The sequence below is a fragment of the Ranitomeya variabilis genome, chromosome 4 (assembly GCF_051348905.1).
Source record: "Ranitomeya variabilis isolate aRanVar5 chromosome 4, aRanVar5.hap1, whole genome shotgun sequence".
In the NCBI taxonomy this organism is placed as follows: Eukaryota; Metazoa; Chordata; class Amphibia; order Anura; family Dendrobatidae; genus Ranitomeya; species Ranitomeya variabilis.
The window spans coordinates 315387751-315402648 of NC_135235.1; the positions used below are offsets into that span (position 1 = coordinate 315387751).

The following is a 14898-nucleotide window of genomic DNA, read 5'->3' on the forward strand; positions in this document are numbered from 1 at the left end:
CTATTGATCAATGAGGTAATCAAATATGAAATTAGACTTACCGGCAATTCAGTTTATAGAAATCTCCCAGAACAGCCCCATAGGATGTGGAGTCTCCGCCCTAATAGGGAAAGAGAACACAAAGAGTTGAAATAGTCCCGCCCCATTGACCGCCCGCAGTATTTTTATAGAGCCAAGACAGCTAACATATGCACATAAAAACTATTTCACGGTCCTAGAGTTCCGTTTATAGATGACAATTTCAGATTCACCCCAAAGACTCCCAGGTAGTGGTAGCTTTGGGATCAGGTTTTTTAAGGCCCATTGCTAAGTTTGGTTTGATCCCCATCTAATCAATAATTGACTGAGAATCTGTATAGTTTCATGAAAAGGTAATGTCAGAAGTGGGATTTGAACCCACGCCTCCAAGAGAGACTGCGACCTGAACGCAGCGCCTTAGACCGCTCGGCCATCCTGACTTCTTGTGGATTCTGTGCCTTAACTCTTTCCAAGTTAGTCAGCAGAAATATGACCAGTAATTGTCATTGAAAATTATTTTCAAATATTTAATATTACAGTTTTTATTTCAATACATTTGTTTAAACTGTTAGTTATCAAGCCTATTTTGAGCTAAATGGCCAAGCCCCATTTTAAAAAATATGACTTTTATCACTGTATACAGTAATAACTCTGGAATGCTTCTACATATCCCCATAATTCTGAAAGTGTTTTTTGTGACACATTGTACTTTACATTAAATGTAAATTTAGGTCAATATATTTTTAGTTTTTTTCTGTGAAAATATCTAAAGTTTGTTTAAAATTTTGAAATATTAGTCATTTTTATTCTTTGACTGCTTATATCCTTAAACCAACTTGTCGCACCACACAAAAATGTAAATAAATAGCATTTTTCATATGTGTACTTTTTGTCAGCATTCACTTTCAAACCTCCTTTTATTTTGTTAGGATGTTAGAAATGTTAGATTTCTCACAAAATGCGGTGATGCACCATATTTCTTCAGAATCTACTGTTTGGCCACACAGCAGGGCTTTGAAAATAAGAGCGCTATTTGGATTTTGGAATGAAGATTTTGCAAGAATAGTTTGCAGGTAAAATTTGCAGAGTACCAAAAGTACCAAAACAGCAGAAACCCCCCCAAAGTGACCCCATTTTAGAAAATATTTTAATGATTGTTAACTTTCAATGTGAAAACATTTGTCCCAAAATGTGCTGAAACTTAGATGTCAGTATCACATGTGCATTTCAGACTTTAAAACTATGATTACCTACTTTTTAAGCTTTTGTTTATTAAGTATTTTTATGGTCTATTGATGAATGAGGTAATCAAATATGAAATTAGACTTACCGGCAATTCAGTTTATAGAAATCTCCCAGAACAGCCCCATAGGATGTGGAGTCTCCGCCCTAATAGGGAAAGAGAACACAAAGAGTTGAAATAGTCCCGCCCCATTGACCGCCCGCAGTATTTTTATAGAGCCAAGACAGCTAACATATGCACATAAAAACTATTTCACGGTCCTAGAGTTCCGTTTATAGATGACAATTTCAGATTCACCCCAAAGACTCCCAGGTAGTGGTAACTTTGGGATCAGGTTTTTTAAGGCCCATTGCTAAGTTTGGTTTGATCCCCATCTAATCAATAATTGACTGAGAATCTGTATAGTTTCATGAAAAGGTAATGTCAGAAGTGGGATTTGAACCCACGCCTCCAAGAGAGACTGCGACCTGAACGCAGCGCCTTAGACCGCTCGGCCATCCTGACTTCTTGTGGATTCTGTGCCTTAACTCTTTCCAAGTTAGTCAGCAGAAATATGACCAGTAATTGTCATTGAAAATTATTTTCAAATATTTAATATTACAGTTTTTATTTCAATACATTTGTTTAAACTATTAGTTATCAAGCCTATTTTGAGCTAAATGGCCAAGCCCCATTTTAAAAAATATGACTTTTATCACTGTATGCAGTAATAACTCTGGAATGCTTCTACATATCCCCGTAATTCTGAAAGTGTTTTTTGTGACACATTGTACTTTACATTAACTGTAAATTTAGGTCAATATATTTTTAGTTTTTTTCTGTGAAAATATCTAAAGTTTGTTTAAAATTTTGAAATATTAGTTATTTTTATTCTTTGACTGCTTATATCCTTAAACCAACTTGTCGCACCACACAAAAATGTAAATAAATAGCATTTTTCATATGTGTACTTTTTGTCAGCATTCACTTTCAAACCTCCTTTTATTTTGTTAGGATGTTAGAAATGTTAGATTTCTCACAAAATGCGGTGATGCACCATATTTCTTCAGAATCTACTGTTTGGCCACACAGCAGGGCTTTGAAAATAAGAGCGCTATTTGGATTTTGGAATGAAGATTTTGCAAGAATAGTTTGCAGGTAAAATTTGCAGAGTACCAAAAGTACCAAAACAGCAGAAACCCCCCCAAAGTGACCCCATTTTAGAAAATATTTTAATGATTGTTAACTTTCAATGTGAAAACATTTGTCCCAAAATGTGCTGAAACTTAGATGTCAGTATCACATGTGCATTTCAGACTTTAAAACTATGATTACCTACTTTTTAAGCTTTTGTTTATTAAGTATTTTTATGGTCTATTGATGAATGAGGTAATCAAATATGAAATTAGACTTACCGGCAATTCAGTTTATAGAAATCTCCCAGAACAGCCCCATAGGATGTGGAGTCTCCGCCCTAATAGGGAAAGAGAACACAAAGAGTTGAAATAGTCCCGCCCCATTGACCGCCCGCAGTATTTTTATAGTGCCAAGACAGCTAACATATGCACATAAAAACTATTTCACGGTCCTAGAGTTCCGTTTATAGACGACAATTTCAGATTCACCCCAAAGACTCCCAGGTAGTGGTAACTTTGGGATCAGGTTTTTTAAGGCCCATTGCTAAGTTTGGTTTGATCCCCATCTAATCAATAATTGACTGAGAATCTGTATAGTTTCATGAAAAGGTGATGTCAGAAGTGGGATTTGAACCCACGACTCCAAGAGAGACTGCGACCTGAACGCAGCGCCTTAGACCGCTCAGCCATCCTGACTTCTTCTGGATTCTGTGCCTTAACTCTTTCCAAGTTAGTCAGCAGAAATATGACCAGTAATTGTCATTGAAAATTATTTTCAAATATTTAATATTACAGTTTTTATTTCAATACATTTGTTTAAACTATTAGTTATCAAGCCCATTTTGAGCTAAATGGCAAAGCCCCATTTTAAAAAAATATGACTTTTATCACTGTATGCAGTAATAACTCTGGAATGCTTCTACATATCCCCGTAATTCTGAAAGTGTTTTTTGTGACACATTGTACTTTACATTAACTGTAAATTTAGGTCAATATATTTTTAGTTTTTTTCTGTGAAAATATCTAAAGTTTGTTTAAAATTTTGAAATATTAGTCATTTTTATTCTTTGACTGCTTATATCCTTAAACCAACTTGTCGCACCACACAAAAATGTAAATAAATAGCATTTTTCATATGTGTACTTTTTGTCAGCATTCACTTTCAAACCTCCTTTTATTTTGTTAGGATGTTAGAAATGTTAGATTTCTCACAAAATGCGGTGATGCACCATATTTCTTCAGAATCTACTGTTTGGCCACACAGCAGGGCTTTGGAAATAAGAGCGCTATTTGGATTTTGGAATGCAGATTTTGCAAGAATAGTTTGCAGGTAAAATTTGCAGAGTACCAAAAGTACCAAAACAGCAGAAACCCCCCCAAAGTGACCCCATTTTAGAAAATATTTTAATGATTGTTAACTTTCAATGTGAAAACATTTGTCCCAAAATGTGCTGAAACTTAGATGTCAGTATCACATGTGCATTTCAGACTTTAAAACTATGATTACCTACTTTTTAAGCTTTTGTTTATTAAGTATTTTTATGGTCTATTGATGAATGAGGTAATCAAATATGAAATTAGACTTACCGGCAATTCAGTTTATAGAAATCTCCCAGAACAGCCCCATAGGATGTGGAGTCTCCGCCCTAATAGGGAAAGAGAACACAAAGAGTTGAAATAGTCCCGCCCCATTGACCGCCCGCAGTATTTTTATAGTGCCAAGACAGCTAACATATGCACATAAAAACTATTTCACGGTCCTAGAGTTCCGTTTATAGACGACAATTTCAGATTCACCCCAAAGACTGCCAGGTAGTGGTAACTTTGGGATCAGGTTTTTTAAGGCCCATTGCTAAGTTTGGTTTGATCCCCATCTAATCAATAATTGACTGAGAATCTGTATAGTTTCATGAAAAGGTGATGTCAGAAGTGGGATTTGAACCCACAACTCCAAGAGAGACTGCGACCTGAATGCAGCGCCTTAGACCGCTCAGCCATCCTGACTTCTTCTGGATTCTGTGCCTTAACTCTTTCCAAGTTAGTCAGCAGAAATATGACCAGTAATTGTCATTGAAAATTATTTTAAAATATGTAATATTACAGTTTTTATTTCAATACATTTGTTTAAACTATTAGTTATCAAGCCTATTTTGAGCTAAATGGCCAAGCCCCATTTTAAAAAAATATGACTTTTATCACTGTATGCAGTAATAACTCTGGAATGCTTCTACATATCCCCGTATTTCTGAAAGATTTTTTGTGACACATTGTACTTTACATTAACTGTAAATTTAGGTCAATATATTTTTAGTTTTTTTCTGTGAAAATATCTAAAGTTTGTTTAAAATTTTGAAATATTAGTCATTTTTATTCTTTGACTGCTTATATCCTTAAACCAACTTGTCGCACCACACAAAAATGTAAATAAATAGCATTTTTCATATGTGTACTTTTTGTCAGCATTCACTTTCAAACCTCCTTTTATTTTGTTAGGATGTTAGAAATGTTAGATTTCTCACAAAATGCGGTGATGCACCATATTTCTTCAGAATCTACTGTTTGGCCACACAGCAGGACTTTGAAAATAAGAGCGCTATTTGGATTTTGGAATGCAGATTTTGCAAGAATAGTTTGCAGGTAAAATTTGCAGAGTACCAAAAGTACCAAAACAGCAGAAACCCCCCCAAAGTGACCCCATTTTAGAAATTACTTCTCACAATGAATTCATATACACCACAGCATTTCATAGTCAAATATACATGGTTGAAATCATTCAGCTAGTGTCTGATACATGCTTTCTTTATCAGCTCTCAGGTTCCCTTTAAATCCTCTTACAGCTAAGTGAAATGGAAATAAACAAAACAAAGGAAAAATTACAAAAAAATAATAATTTGCTCAAATGGAAAAGTTCCCATTTCTCATCTTTTTAACATTTTATTTTCTGTAGATAGTTAAGATTTTTAGGCCTTTTACATTTTCTTTAAATAATCAGTCCACGTGCTTTGTTTATTTTCTCCTTAAAATGTAAAGAATCAAGTAAAAAGATGTTGCCGAAACCCGGGACCTTTTGATCTTCAATCTAACGCTCTCCCATCTGAGCTATTCCGGCCAAACGAAAACAACTTTAGGAGTGCTAGACACTTGGCAAATGTCAAGCGAAACCCCTGAAAGTAGATATTTTTATTTTTGCTTTGACTGGTTTTTGCAGCATGATTTCTATTTGAAACTCTTGCTATTTTGTTGTACATATTTAATAACTTTCATTAACTCTTTGTGAATGAGTAGAAAAAAACAGCAATTTTGACAGAGTTTTTTTACATTTTCAATTTGACTCCATTCATCAGGTTCATTCAAACCCTGTGTTTGTGAGACAGGTGATGGTTGCACATAAAAGACAATGTGCATGCATAATGTTACATCAAGTTTTATTTGTTATTAAATGCAAATAATTGGAGGAAAAAAGGAGACAACAATTTAGAGAAAATATTTTAATGATTGTTAACTTTCAATGTGAAAACATTTGTCCCAAAATGTGCTGAAACTTAGATGTCAGTATCGCATGTGCATTTCAGACTTTAAAACTATGATTACCTACATTTTAAGCTTTTGTTTATTAAGTATTTTTATGGTCTATTGATGAATGAGGTAATCAAATATGAAATTAGACTTACCGGCAATTCAGTTTATAAAAATCTCCCAGAACAGCCCCATAGGATGTGGAGTCTCCGCCCTAATAGGGAAAGAGAACACAAAGAGTTGAAATAGTCCCGCCCCATTGACCGCCCGCAGTATTTTTATAGTGCCAAGACAGCTAACATATGCACATAAAAAATATTTCACTGTCCTAGAGTTCCGTTTATAGACGACAATTTCAGATTCACCCCAAAGACTCCCAGGTAGTGGTAACTTTGGGATCAGGTTTTTTAAGGCCCATTGCTAAGTTTGGTTTGATCCCCATCTAATCAATAATTGACTGAGAATCTGTATAGTTTCATGAAAAGGTGATGTCAGAAGTGGGATTTGAACCCACGACTCCAAGAGAGACTGCAACCTGAACGCAGCGCCTTAGACCGCTCAGCCATCCTGACTTCTTGTGGATTCTGTGCCTTAACTCTTTCCAAGTTAGTCAGCAGAAATATGACCAGTAATTGTCATTGAAAATTATTTTAAAATATTTAATATTACAGTTTTTATTTCAATACATTTGTTTAAACTATTAGTTATCAAGCCTATTTTGAGCTAAATGGCCAAGCCCCATTTTAAAAAAATATGACTTTTATCACTGTATGCAGTAATAACTCTGGAATGCTTCTACATATCCCCGTATTTCTGAAAGTTTTTTTTGTGACACATTGTACTTTACATTAACTGTAAATTTAGGTCAATATATTTTTAGTTTTTTTCTGTGAAAATATCTAAAGTTTGTTTAAAATTTTGAAATATTAGTCATTTTTATTCTTTGACTGCTTATATCCTTAAACCAACTTGTCGCACCACACAAAAATGTAAATAAATAGCATTTTTCATATGTGTACTTTTTGTCAGCATTCACTTTCAAACCTCCTTTTATTTTGTTAGGATGTTAGAAATGTTAGATTTCTCACAAAATGCGGTGATGCACCATATTTCTTCAGAATCTACTGTTTGGCCACACAGCAGGGCTTTGAAAATAAGAGCGCTATTTGGATTTTGGAATGCAGATTTTGCAAGAATAGTTTGCAGGTAAAATTTGCAGAGTACCAAAAGTACCAAAACAGCAGAAACCCCCCCAAAGTGACCCCATTTTAGAAATTACTTCTCACAATGAATTCATATACACCACAGCATTTCATAGTCAAATATACATGGTTGAAATCATTCAGCTAGTGTCTGATACATGCTTTCTTTATCAGCTATCAGGTTCCCTTTAAATCCTCTTACAGCTAAGTGAAATGGAAATAAACAAAACAGAGGAAAAATTACAAAAAAATAATAATTTGCTCAAATGGAAAAGTTCCCATTTCTCATCTTTTTAACATTTTATTTTCTGTAGATAGTTAAGATTTTTAGGCCTTTTACATTTTCTTTAAATAATCAGTCCACGTGCTTTGTTTATTTTCTCCTTAAAATGTAAAGATTCAAGAAAAATGATGTTGCCGAAACCCGGGATCGAACCAGGGACCTTTAGATCTTCAATCTAACGCTCTCCCATCTGAGCTATTTCGGCCAAACGAAATCAACTTTAGGAGTGCTAGACACTTGGCAAATGTCAAGCGAAACCCCTGAAAGTAGATATTTTTATTTTTGCTTTGACTGGTTTTTGCAGCATGATTTCTATTTGAAACTCCTGCTATTTTGTTGTACATATTTAATAACTTTCATTAACTCTTTGTGAATGAGTAGAAAAAAACAGCAATTTTGACAGAGATTTTTTTACATTTTCAATTTGACTCCATTCATCAGGTTCATTCAAACCCTGTGTTTGTGAAACAGGTGATGGTTGCACATAAAAGACAATGTGCATGCATAATGTTACATCAAGTTTTATTTGTTATTAAATGCAAATAATTGGAGGAAAAAAGGAGACAACAATTTAGAGAAAATATTTTAATGATTGTTAACTTTCAATGTGAAAACATTTGTCCCAAAATGTGCTGAAACTTAGATGTCAGTATCGCATGTGCATTTCAGACTTTAAAACTATGATTACCTACTTTTTAAGCTTTTGTTTATTAAGTATTTTTATGGTCTATTGATGAATGAGGTAATCAAATATGAAATTAGACTTACCGGCAATTCAGTTTATAGAAATCTCCCAGAACAGCTCCATAGGATGTGGAGTCTCCGCCCTAATAGGGAAAGAGAACACAAAGAGTTGAAATAGTCCCGCCCCATTGACCGCCCGCAGTATTTTTATAGTGCCAAGACAGCTAACATATGCACATAAAAACTATTTCACGGTCCTAGAGTTCCGTTTATAGACGACAATTTCAGATTCACCCCAAAGACTCCCAGGTAGTGGTAACTTTGGGATCAGGTTTTTTAAGGCCCATTGCTAAGTTTGGTTTGATCCCCATCTAATCAATAATTGACTGAGAATCTGTATAGTTTCATGAAAAGGTGATGTCAGAAGTGGGATTTGAACCCACGCCTCCAAGAGAGACTGCGACCTGAACGCAGCGCCTTAGACCGCTCAGCCATCCTGACTTCTTGTGGATTCTGTGCCTTAACTCTTTCCAAGTTAGTCAGCAGAAATATGACCAGTAATTGTCATTGAAAATTATTTTCAAATATTTAATATTACAGTTTTTATTTCAATACATTTGTTTAAACTATTAGTTATCAAGCCTATTTTGAGCTAAATGGCCAAGCCCCATTTTAAAAAAATATGACTTTTATCACTGTATGCAGTAATAACTCTGGAATGCTTCTACATGTCCCCGTAATTCTGAAAGTGTTTTTTGTGACACATTGTACTTTACATTAACTGTAAATTTAGGTCAATATATTTTTAGTTTTTTTCTGTGAAAATATCTAAAGTTTGTTTAAAATTTTGAAATATTAGTCATTTTTATTCTTTGACTGCTTATATCCTTAAACCAACTTGTCGCACCACACAAAAATGTAAATAAATAGCATTTTTCATATGTGTACTTTTTGTCAGCATTCACTTTCAAACCTCCTTTTGTTTTGTTAGGATGTTAGAAATGTTAGATTTCTCACAAAATGCGGTGATGCACCATATTTCTTCAGAATCTACTGTTTGGCCACACAGCAGGGCTTTGAAAATAAGAGCGCTATTTGGATTTTGGAATGCAGATTTTGCAAGAATAGTTTGCAGGTAAAATTTGCAGAGTACCAAAAGTACCAAAACAGCAGAAACCCCACCAAAGTGACCCCATTTTAGAAATTACTTCTCACAATGAATTCATATACACCACAGCATTTCATAGTCAAACATACATGGTTGAAATCATTCAGCTAGTGTCTGATACATGCTTTCTTTATCAGCTATCAGGTTCCCTTTAAATCCTCTTACAGCTAAGTGAAATGGAAATAAACAAAACAGAGGAAAAATTACAAAAAAATAATAATTTGCTCAAATGGAAAAGTTCCCATTTCTCATCTTTTTAACATTTTATTTTCTGTAGATAGTTAAGATTTTTAGGCCTTTTACATTTTCTTTAAATAATCAGTCCACGTGCTTTGTTTATTTTCTCCTTAAAATGTAAAGAATCAAGAAAAATGATGTTGCCGAAACCCGGGACCTTTAGATCTTCAATCTAACGCTCTCCCATCTGAGCTATTTCGGCCAAACGAAATCAACTTTAGGAGTGCTAGACACTTGGCAAATGTCAAGCGAAACCCCTGAAAGTAGATATTTTTATTTTTGCTTTGACTGGTTTTTGCAGCATGATTTCTATTTGAAACTCCTGCTATTTTGTTGTACATATTTAATAACTTTCATTAACTCTTTGTGAATGAGTAGAAAAAAACAGCAATTTTGACAGAGATTTTTTTACATTTTCAATTTGACTCCATTCATCAGGTTCATTCAAACCCTGTGTTTGTGAGACAGGTGATGGTTGCACATAAAAGACAATGTGCATGCATAATGTTACATCAAGTTTTATTTGTTATTAAATGCAAATAATTGGAGGAAAAAAGGAGACAACAATTTAGAGAAAATATTTTAATGATTGTTAACTTTCAATGTGAAAACATTTGTCCCAAAATGTGCTGAAACTTAGATGTCAGTATCGCATGTGCATTTCAGACTTTAAAACTATGATTACCTACTTTTTAAGCTTTTGTTTATTAAGTATTTTTATGGTCTATTGATGAATGAGGTAATCAAATATGAAATTAGACTTACCGGCAATTCAGTTTATAGAAATCTCCCAGAACAGCCCCATAGGATGTGGAGTCTCCGCCCTAATAGGGAAAGAGAACACAAAGAGTTGAAATAGTCCCGCCCCATTGACCGCCCGCAGTATTTTTATAGTGCCAAGACAGCTAACATATGCACATAAAAACTATTTCACGGTCCTAGAGTTCCGTTTATAGATGACAATTTCAGATTCACCCCAAAGACTCCCAGGTAGTGGTAACTTTGGGATCAGGTTTTTTAAGGCCCATTGCTAAGTTTGGTTTGATCCCCATCTAATCAATAATTGACTGAGAATCTGTATAGTTTCATGAAAAGGTGATGTCAGAAGTGGGATTTGAACCCACGCCTCCAAGAGAGACTGCGACCTGAACGCAGCGCCTTAGACCGCTCAGCCATCCTGACTTCTTGTGGATTCTGTGCCTTAACTCTTTCCAAGTTAGTCAGCAGAAATATGACCAGTAATTGTCATTGAAAATTATTTTAAAATATTTAATATTACAGTTTTTATTTCAATACATTTGTTTAAACTATTAGTTATCAAGCCTATTTTGAGCTAAATGGCCAAGCCCCATTTTAAAAAAATATGACTTTTATCACTGTATGCAGTAATAACTCTGGAATGCTTCTACATATCCCCGTAATTCTGAAAGTGTTTTTTGTGACACATTGTACTTTACATTAACTGTAAATTTAGGTCAATATATTTTTAGTTTTTTTCTGTGAAAATATCTAAAGTTTGTTTAAAATTTTGAAATATTAGTCATTTTTATTCTTTGACTGCTTATATCCTTAAACCAACTTGTCGCACCACACAAAAATGTAAATAAATAGCATTTTTCATATGTGTACTTTTTGTCAGCATTCACTTTCAAACCTCCTTTTGTTTTGTTAGGATGTTAGAAATGTTAGATTTCTCACAAAATGCGGTGATGCACCATATTTCTTCAGAATCTACTGTTTGGCCACACAGCAGGGCTTTGAAAATAAGAGCGCTATTTGGATTTTGGAATGCAGATTTTGCAAGAATAGTTTGCAGGTAAAATTTGCAGAGTACCAAAAGTACCAAAACAGCAGAAACCCCACCAAAGTGACCCCATTTTAGAAATTACTTCTCACAATGAATTCATATACACCACAGCATTTCATAGTCAAACATACATGGTTGAAATCATTCAGCTAGTGTCTGATACATGCTTTCTTTATCAGCTATCAGGTTCCCTTTAAATCCTCTTACAGCTAAGTGAAATGGAAATAAACAAAACAGAGGAAAAATTACAAAAAAATAATAATTTGCTCAAATGGAAAAGTTCCCATTTCTCATCTTTTTAACATTTTATTTTCTGTAGATAGTTAAGATTTTTAGGCCTTTTACATTTTCTTTAAATAATCAGTCCACGTGCTTTGTTTATTTTCTCCTTAAAATGTAAAGAATCAAGAAAAATGATGTTGCCGAAACCCGGGACCTTTAGATCTTCAATCTAACGCTCTCCCATCTGAGCTATTTCGGCCAAACGAAATCAACTTTAGGAGTGCTAGACACTTGGCAAATGTCAAGCGAAACCCCTGAAAGTAGATATTTTTATTTTTGCTTTGACTGGTTTTTGCAGCATGATTTCTATTTGAAACTCCTGCTATTTTGTTGTACATATTTAATAACTTTCATTAACTCTTTGTGAATGAGTAGAAAAAAACAGCAATTTTGACAGAGATTTTTTTACATTTTCAATTTGACTCCATTCATCAGGTTCATTCAAACCCTGTGTTTGTGAGACAGGTGATGGTTGCACATAAAAGACAATGTGCATGCATAATGTTACATCAAGTTTTATTTGTTATTAAATGCAAATAATTGGAGCAAAAAAGGAGACAACAATTTAGAGAAAATATTTTAATGATTGTTAACTTTCAATGTGAAAACATTTGTCCCAAAATGTGCTGAAACTTAGATGTCAGTATCGCATGTGCATTTCAGACTTTAAAACTATGATTACCTACTTTTTAAGCTTTTGTTTATTAAGTATTTTTATGGTCTATTGATGAATGAGGTAATCAAATATGAAATTAGACTTACCGGCAATTCAGTTTATAGAAATCTCCCAGAACAGCTCCATAGGATGTGGAGTCTCCGCCCTAATAGGGAAAGAGAACACAAAGAGTTGAAATAGTCCCGCCCCATTGACCGCCCGCAGTATTTTTATAGTGCCAAGACAGCTAACATATGCACATAAAAACTACTTCACGGTCCTAGAGTTCCGTTTATAGACGACAATTTCAGATTCACCCCAAAGACTCCCAGGTAGTGGTAACTTTGGGATCAGGTTTTTTAAGGCCCATTGCTAAGTTTGGTTTGATCCCCATCTAATCAATAATTGACTGAGAATCTGTATAGTCTCATGAAAAGGTGATGTCAGAAGTGGGATTTGAACCCACAACTCCAAGAGAGACTGCGACCTGAACGCAGCGCCTTAGACCGCTCAGCCATCCTGACTTCTTGTGGATTCTGTGCCTTAACTCTTTCCAAGTTAGTCAGCAGAAATATGACCAGTAATTGTCATTGAAAATTATTTTAAAATATTTAATATTACAGTTTTTATTTCAATACATTTGTTTAAACTATTAGTTATCAAGCCTATTTTGAGCTAAATGGCCAAGCCCCATTTTAAAAAAATATGACTTTTATCACTGTATGCAGTAATAACTCTGGAATGCTTCTACATATCCCCGTAATTCTGAAAGTGTTTTTTGTGACACATTGTACTTTACATTAACTGTAAATTTAGGTCAATATATTTTTAGTTTTTTTCTGTGAAAATATCTAAAGTTTGTTTAAAATTTTGAAATATTAGTCATTTTTATTCTTTGACTGCTTATATCCTTAAACCAACTTGTCGCACCACACAAAAATGTAAATAAATAGCATTTTTCATATGTGTACTTTTTGTCAGCATTCACTTTCAAACCTCCTGTTGTTTTGTTAGGATGTTAGAAATGTTAGATTTCTCACAAAATGCGGTGATGCACCATATTTCTTCAGAATCTACTGTTTGGCCACACAGCAGGGCTTTGAAAATAAGAGCGCTATTTGGATTTTGGAATGCAGATTTTGCAAGAATAGTTTGCAGGTAAAATTTGCAGAGTACCAAAAGTACCAAAACAGCAGAAACCCCACCAAAGTGACCCCATTTTAGAAATTACTTCTCACAATGAATTCATATACACCACAGCATTTCATAGTCAAACATACATGGTTGAAATCATTCAGCTAGTGTCTGATACATGCTTTCTTTATCAGCTATCAGGTTCCCTTTAAATCCTCTTACAGCTAAGTGAAATGGAAATAAACAAAACAGAGGAAAAATTACAAAAAAATAATAATTTGCTCAAATGGAAAAGTTCCCATTTCTCATCTTTTTAACATTTTATTTTCTGTAGATAGTTAAGATTTTTAGGCCTTTTACATTTTCTTTAAATAATCAGTCCACGTGCTTTGTTTATTTTCTCCTTAAAATGTAAAGAATCAAGAAAAATGATGTTGCCGAAACCCGGGACCTTTAGATCTTCAATCTAACGCTCTCCCATCTGAGCTATTTCGGCCAAACGAAATCAACTTTAGGAGTGCTAGACACTTGGCAAATGTCAAGCGAAACCCCTGAAAGTAGATATTTTTATTTTTGCTTTGACTGGTTTTTGCAGCATGATTTCTATTTGAAACTCCTGCTATTTTGTTGTACATATTTAATAACTTTCATTAACTCTTTGTGAATGAGTAGAAAAAAACAGCAATTTTGACAGAGATTTTTTTACATTTTCAATTTGACTCCATTCATCAGGTTCATTCAAACCCTGTGTTTGTGAGACAGGTGATGGTTGCACATAAAAGACAATGTGCATGCATAATGTTACATCAAGTTTTATTTGTTATTAAATGCAAATAATTGGAGCAAAAAAGGAGACAACAATTTAGAGAAAATATTTTAATGATTGTTAACTTTCAATGTGAAAACATTTGTCCCAAAATGTGCTGAAACTTAGATGTCAGTATCGCATGTGCATTTCAGACTTTAAAACTATGATTACCTACTTTTTAAGCTTTTGTTTATTAAGTATTTTTATGGTCTATTGATGAATGAGGTAATCAAATATGAAATTAGACTTACCGGCAATTCAGTTTATAGAAATCTCCCAGAACAGCTCCATAGGATGTGGAGTCTCCGCCCTAATAGGGAAAGAGAACACAAAGAGTTGAAATAGTCCCGCCCCATTGACCGCCCGCAGTATTTTTATAGTGCCAAGACAGCTAACATATGCACATAAAAACTATTTCACGGTCCTAGAGTTCCGTTTATAGACGACAATTTCAGATTCACCCCAAAGACTCCCAGGTAGTGGTAACTTTGGGATCAGGTTTTTTAAGGCCCATTGCTAAGTTTGGTTTGATCCCCATCTAATCAATAATTGACTGAGAATCTGTATAGTTTCATGAAAAGGTGATGTCAGAAGTGGGATTTGAACCCACAACTCCAAGAGAGACTGCGACCTGAACGCAGCGCCTTAGACCGCTCAGCCATCCTGACTTCTTGTGGATTCTGTGCCTTAACTCTTTCCAAGTTAGTCAGCAGAAATATGACCAGTAATTGTCATTGAAAATTATT

The 14898-nt window shown here is 34.3% G+C and overlaps 8 non-coding genes across 8 annotated transcripts; all 8 read right to left on the reverse strand.

Moving 5' to 3' along the window:
- Positions 1 to 375: 375 nt before the first annotated feature.
- Positions 376 to 458, reverse strand: TRNAL-CAG (transfer RNA leucine (anticodon CAG)). The gene has a single exon. It is a non-coding gene; the product is annotated as a tRNA-Leu (tRNA).
- A 1224-nt stretch (positions 459 to 1682) lies between these two features.
- TRNAL-CAG (transfer RNA leucine (anticodon CAG)) lies at positions 1683 to 1765 on the reverse strand. Its single transcript has one exon. It is a non-coding gene; the product is annotated as a tRNA-Leu (tRNA).
- Positions 1766 to 2989: 1224 nt separating this feature from the next.
- Positions 2990 to 3072, reverse strand: TRNAL-CAG (transfer RNA leucine (anticodon CAG)). The gene has a single exon. It is a non-coding gene; the product is annotated as a tRNA-Leu (tRNA).
- Positions 3073 to 7509: 4437 nt separating this feature from the next.
- On the reverse strand, positions 7510 to 7582 carry TRNAF-GAA (transfer RNA phenylalanine (anticodon GAA)). Its single transcript has one exon. It is a non-coding gene; the product is annotated as a tRNA-Phe (tRNA).
- An 897-nt stretch (positions 7583 to 8479) lies between these two features.
- On the reverse strand, positions 8480 to 8562 carry TRNAL-CAG (transfer RNA leucine (anticodon CAG)). The gene has a single exon. It is a non-coding gene; the product is annotated as a tRNA-Leu (tRNA).
- A 2003-nt stretch (positions 8563 to 10565) lies between these two features.
- On the reverse strand, positions 10566 to 10648 carry TRNAL-CAG (transfer RNA leucine (anticodon CAG)). The gene has a single exon. It is a non-coding gene; the product is annotated as a tRNA-Leu (tRNA).
- Positions 10649 to 12651: 2003 nt separating this feature from the next.
- On the reverse strand, positions 12652 to 12734 carry TRNAL-CAG (transfer RNA leucine (anticodon CAG)). Its single transcript has one exon. It is a non-coding gene; the product is annotated as a tRNA-Leu (tRNA).
- A 2003-nt stretch (positions 12735 to 14737) lies between these two features.
- Positions 14738 to 14820, reverse strand: TRNAL-CAG (transfer RNA leucine (anticodon CAG)). The gene has a single exon. It is a non-coding gene; the product is annotated as a tRNA-Leu (tRNA).
- Between the last annotated feature and the right edge of the window lie 78 nt (positions 14821 to 14898).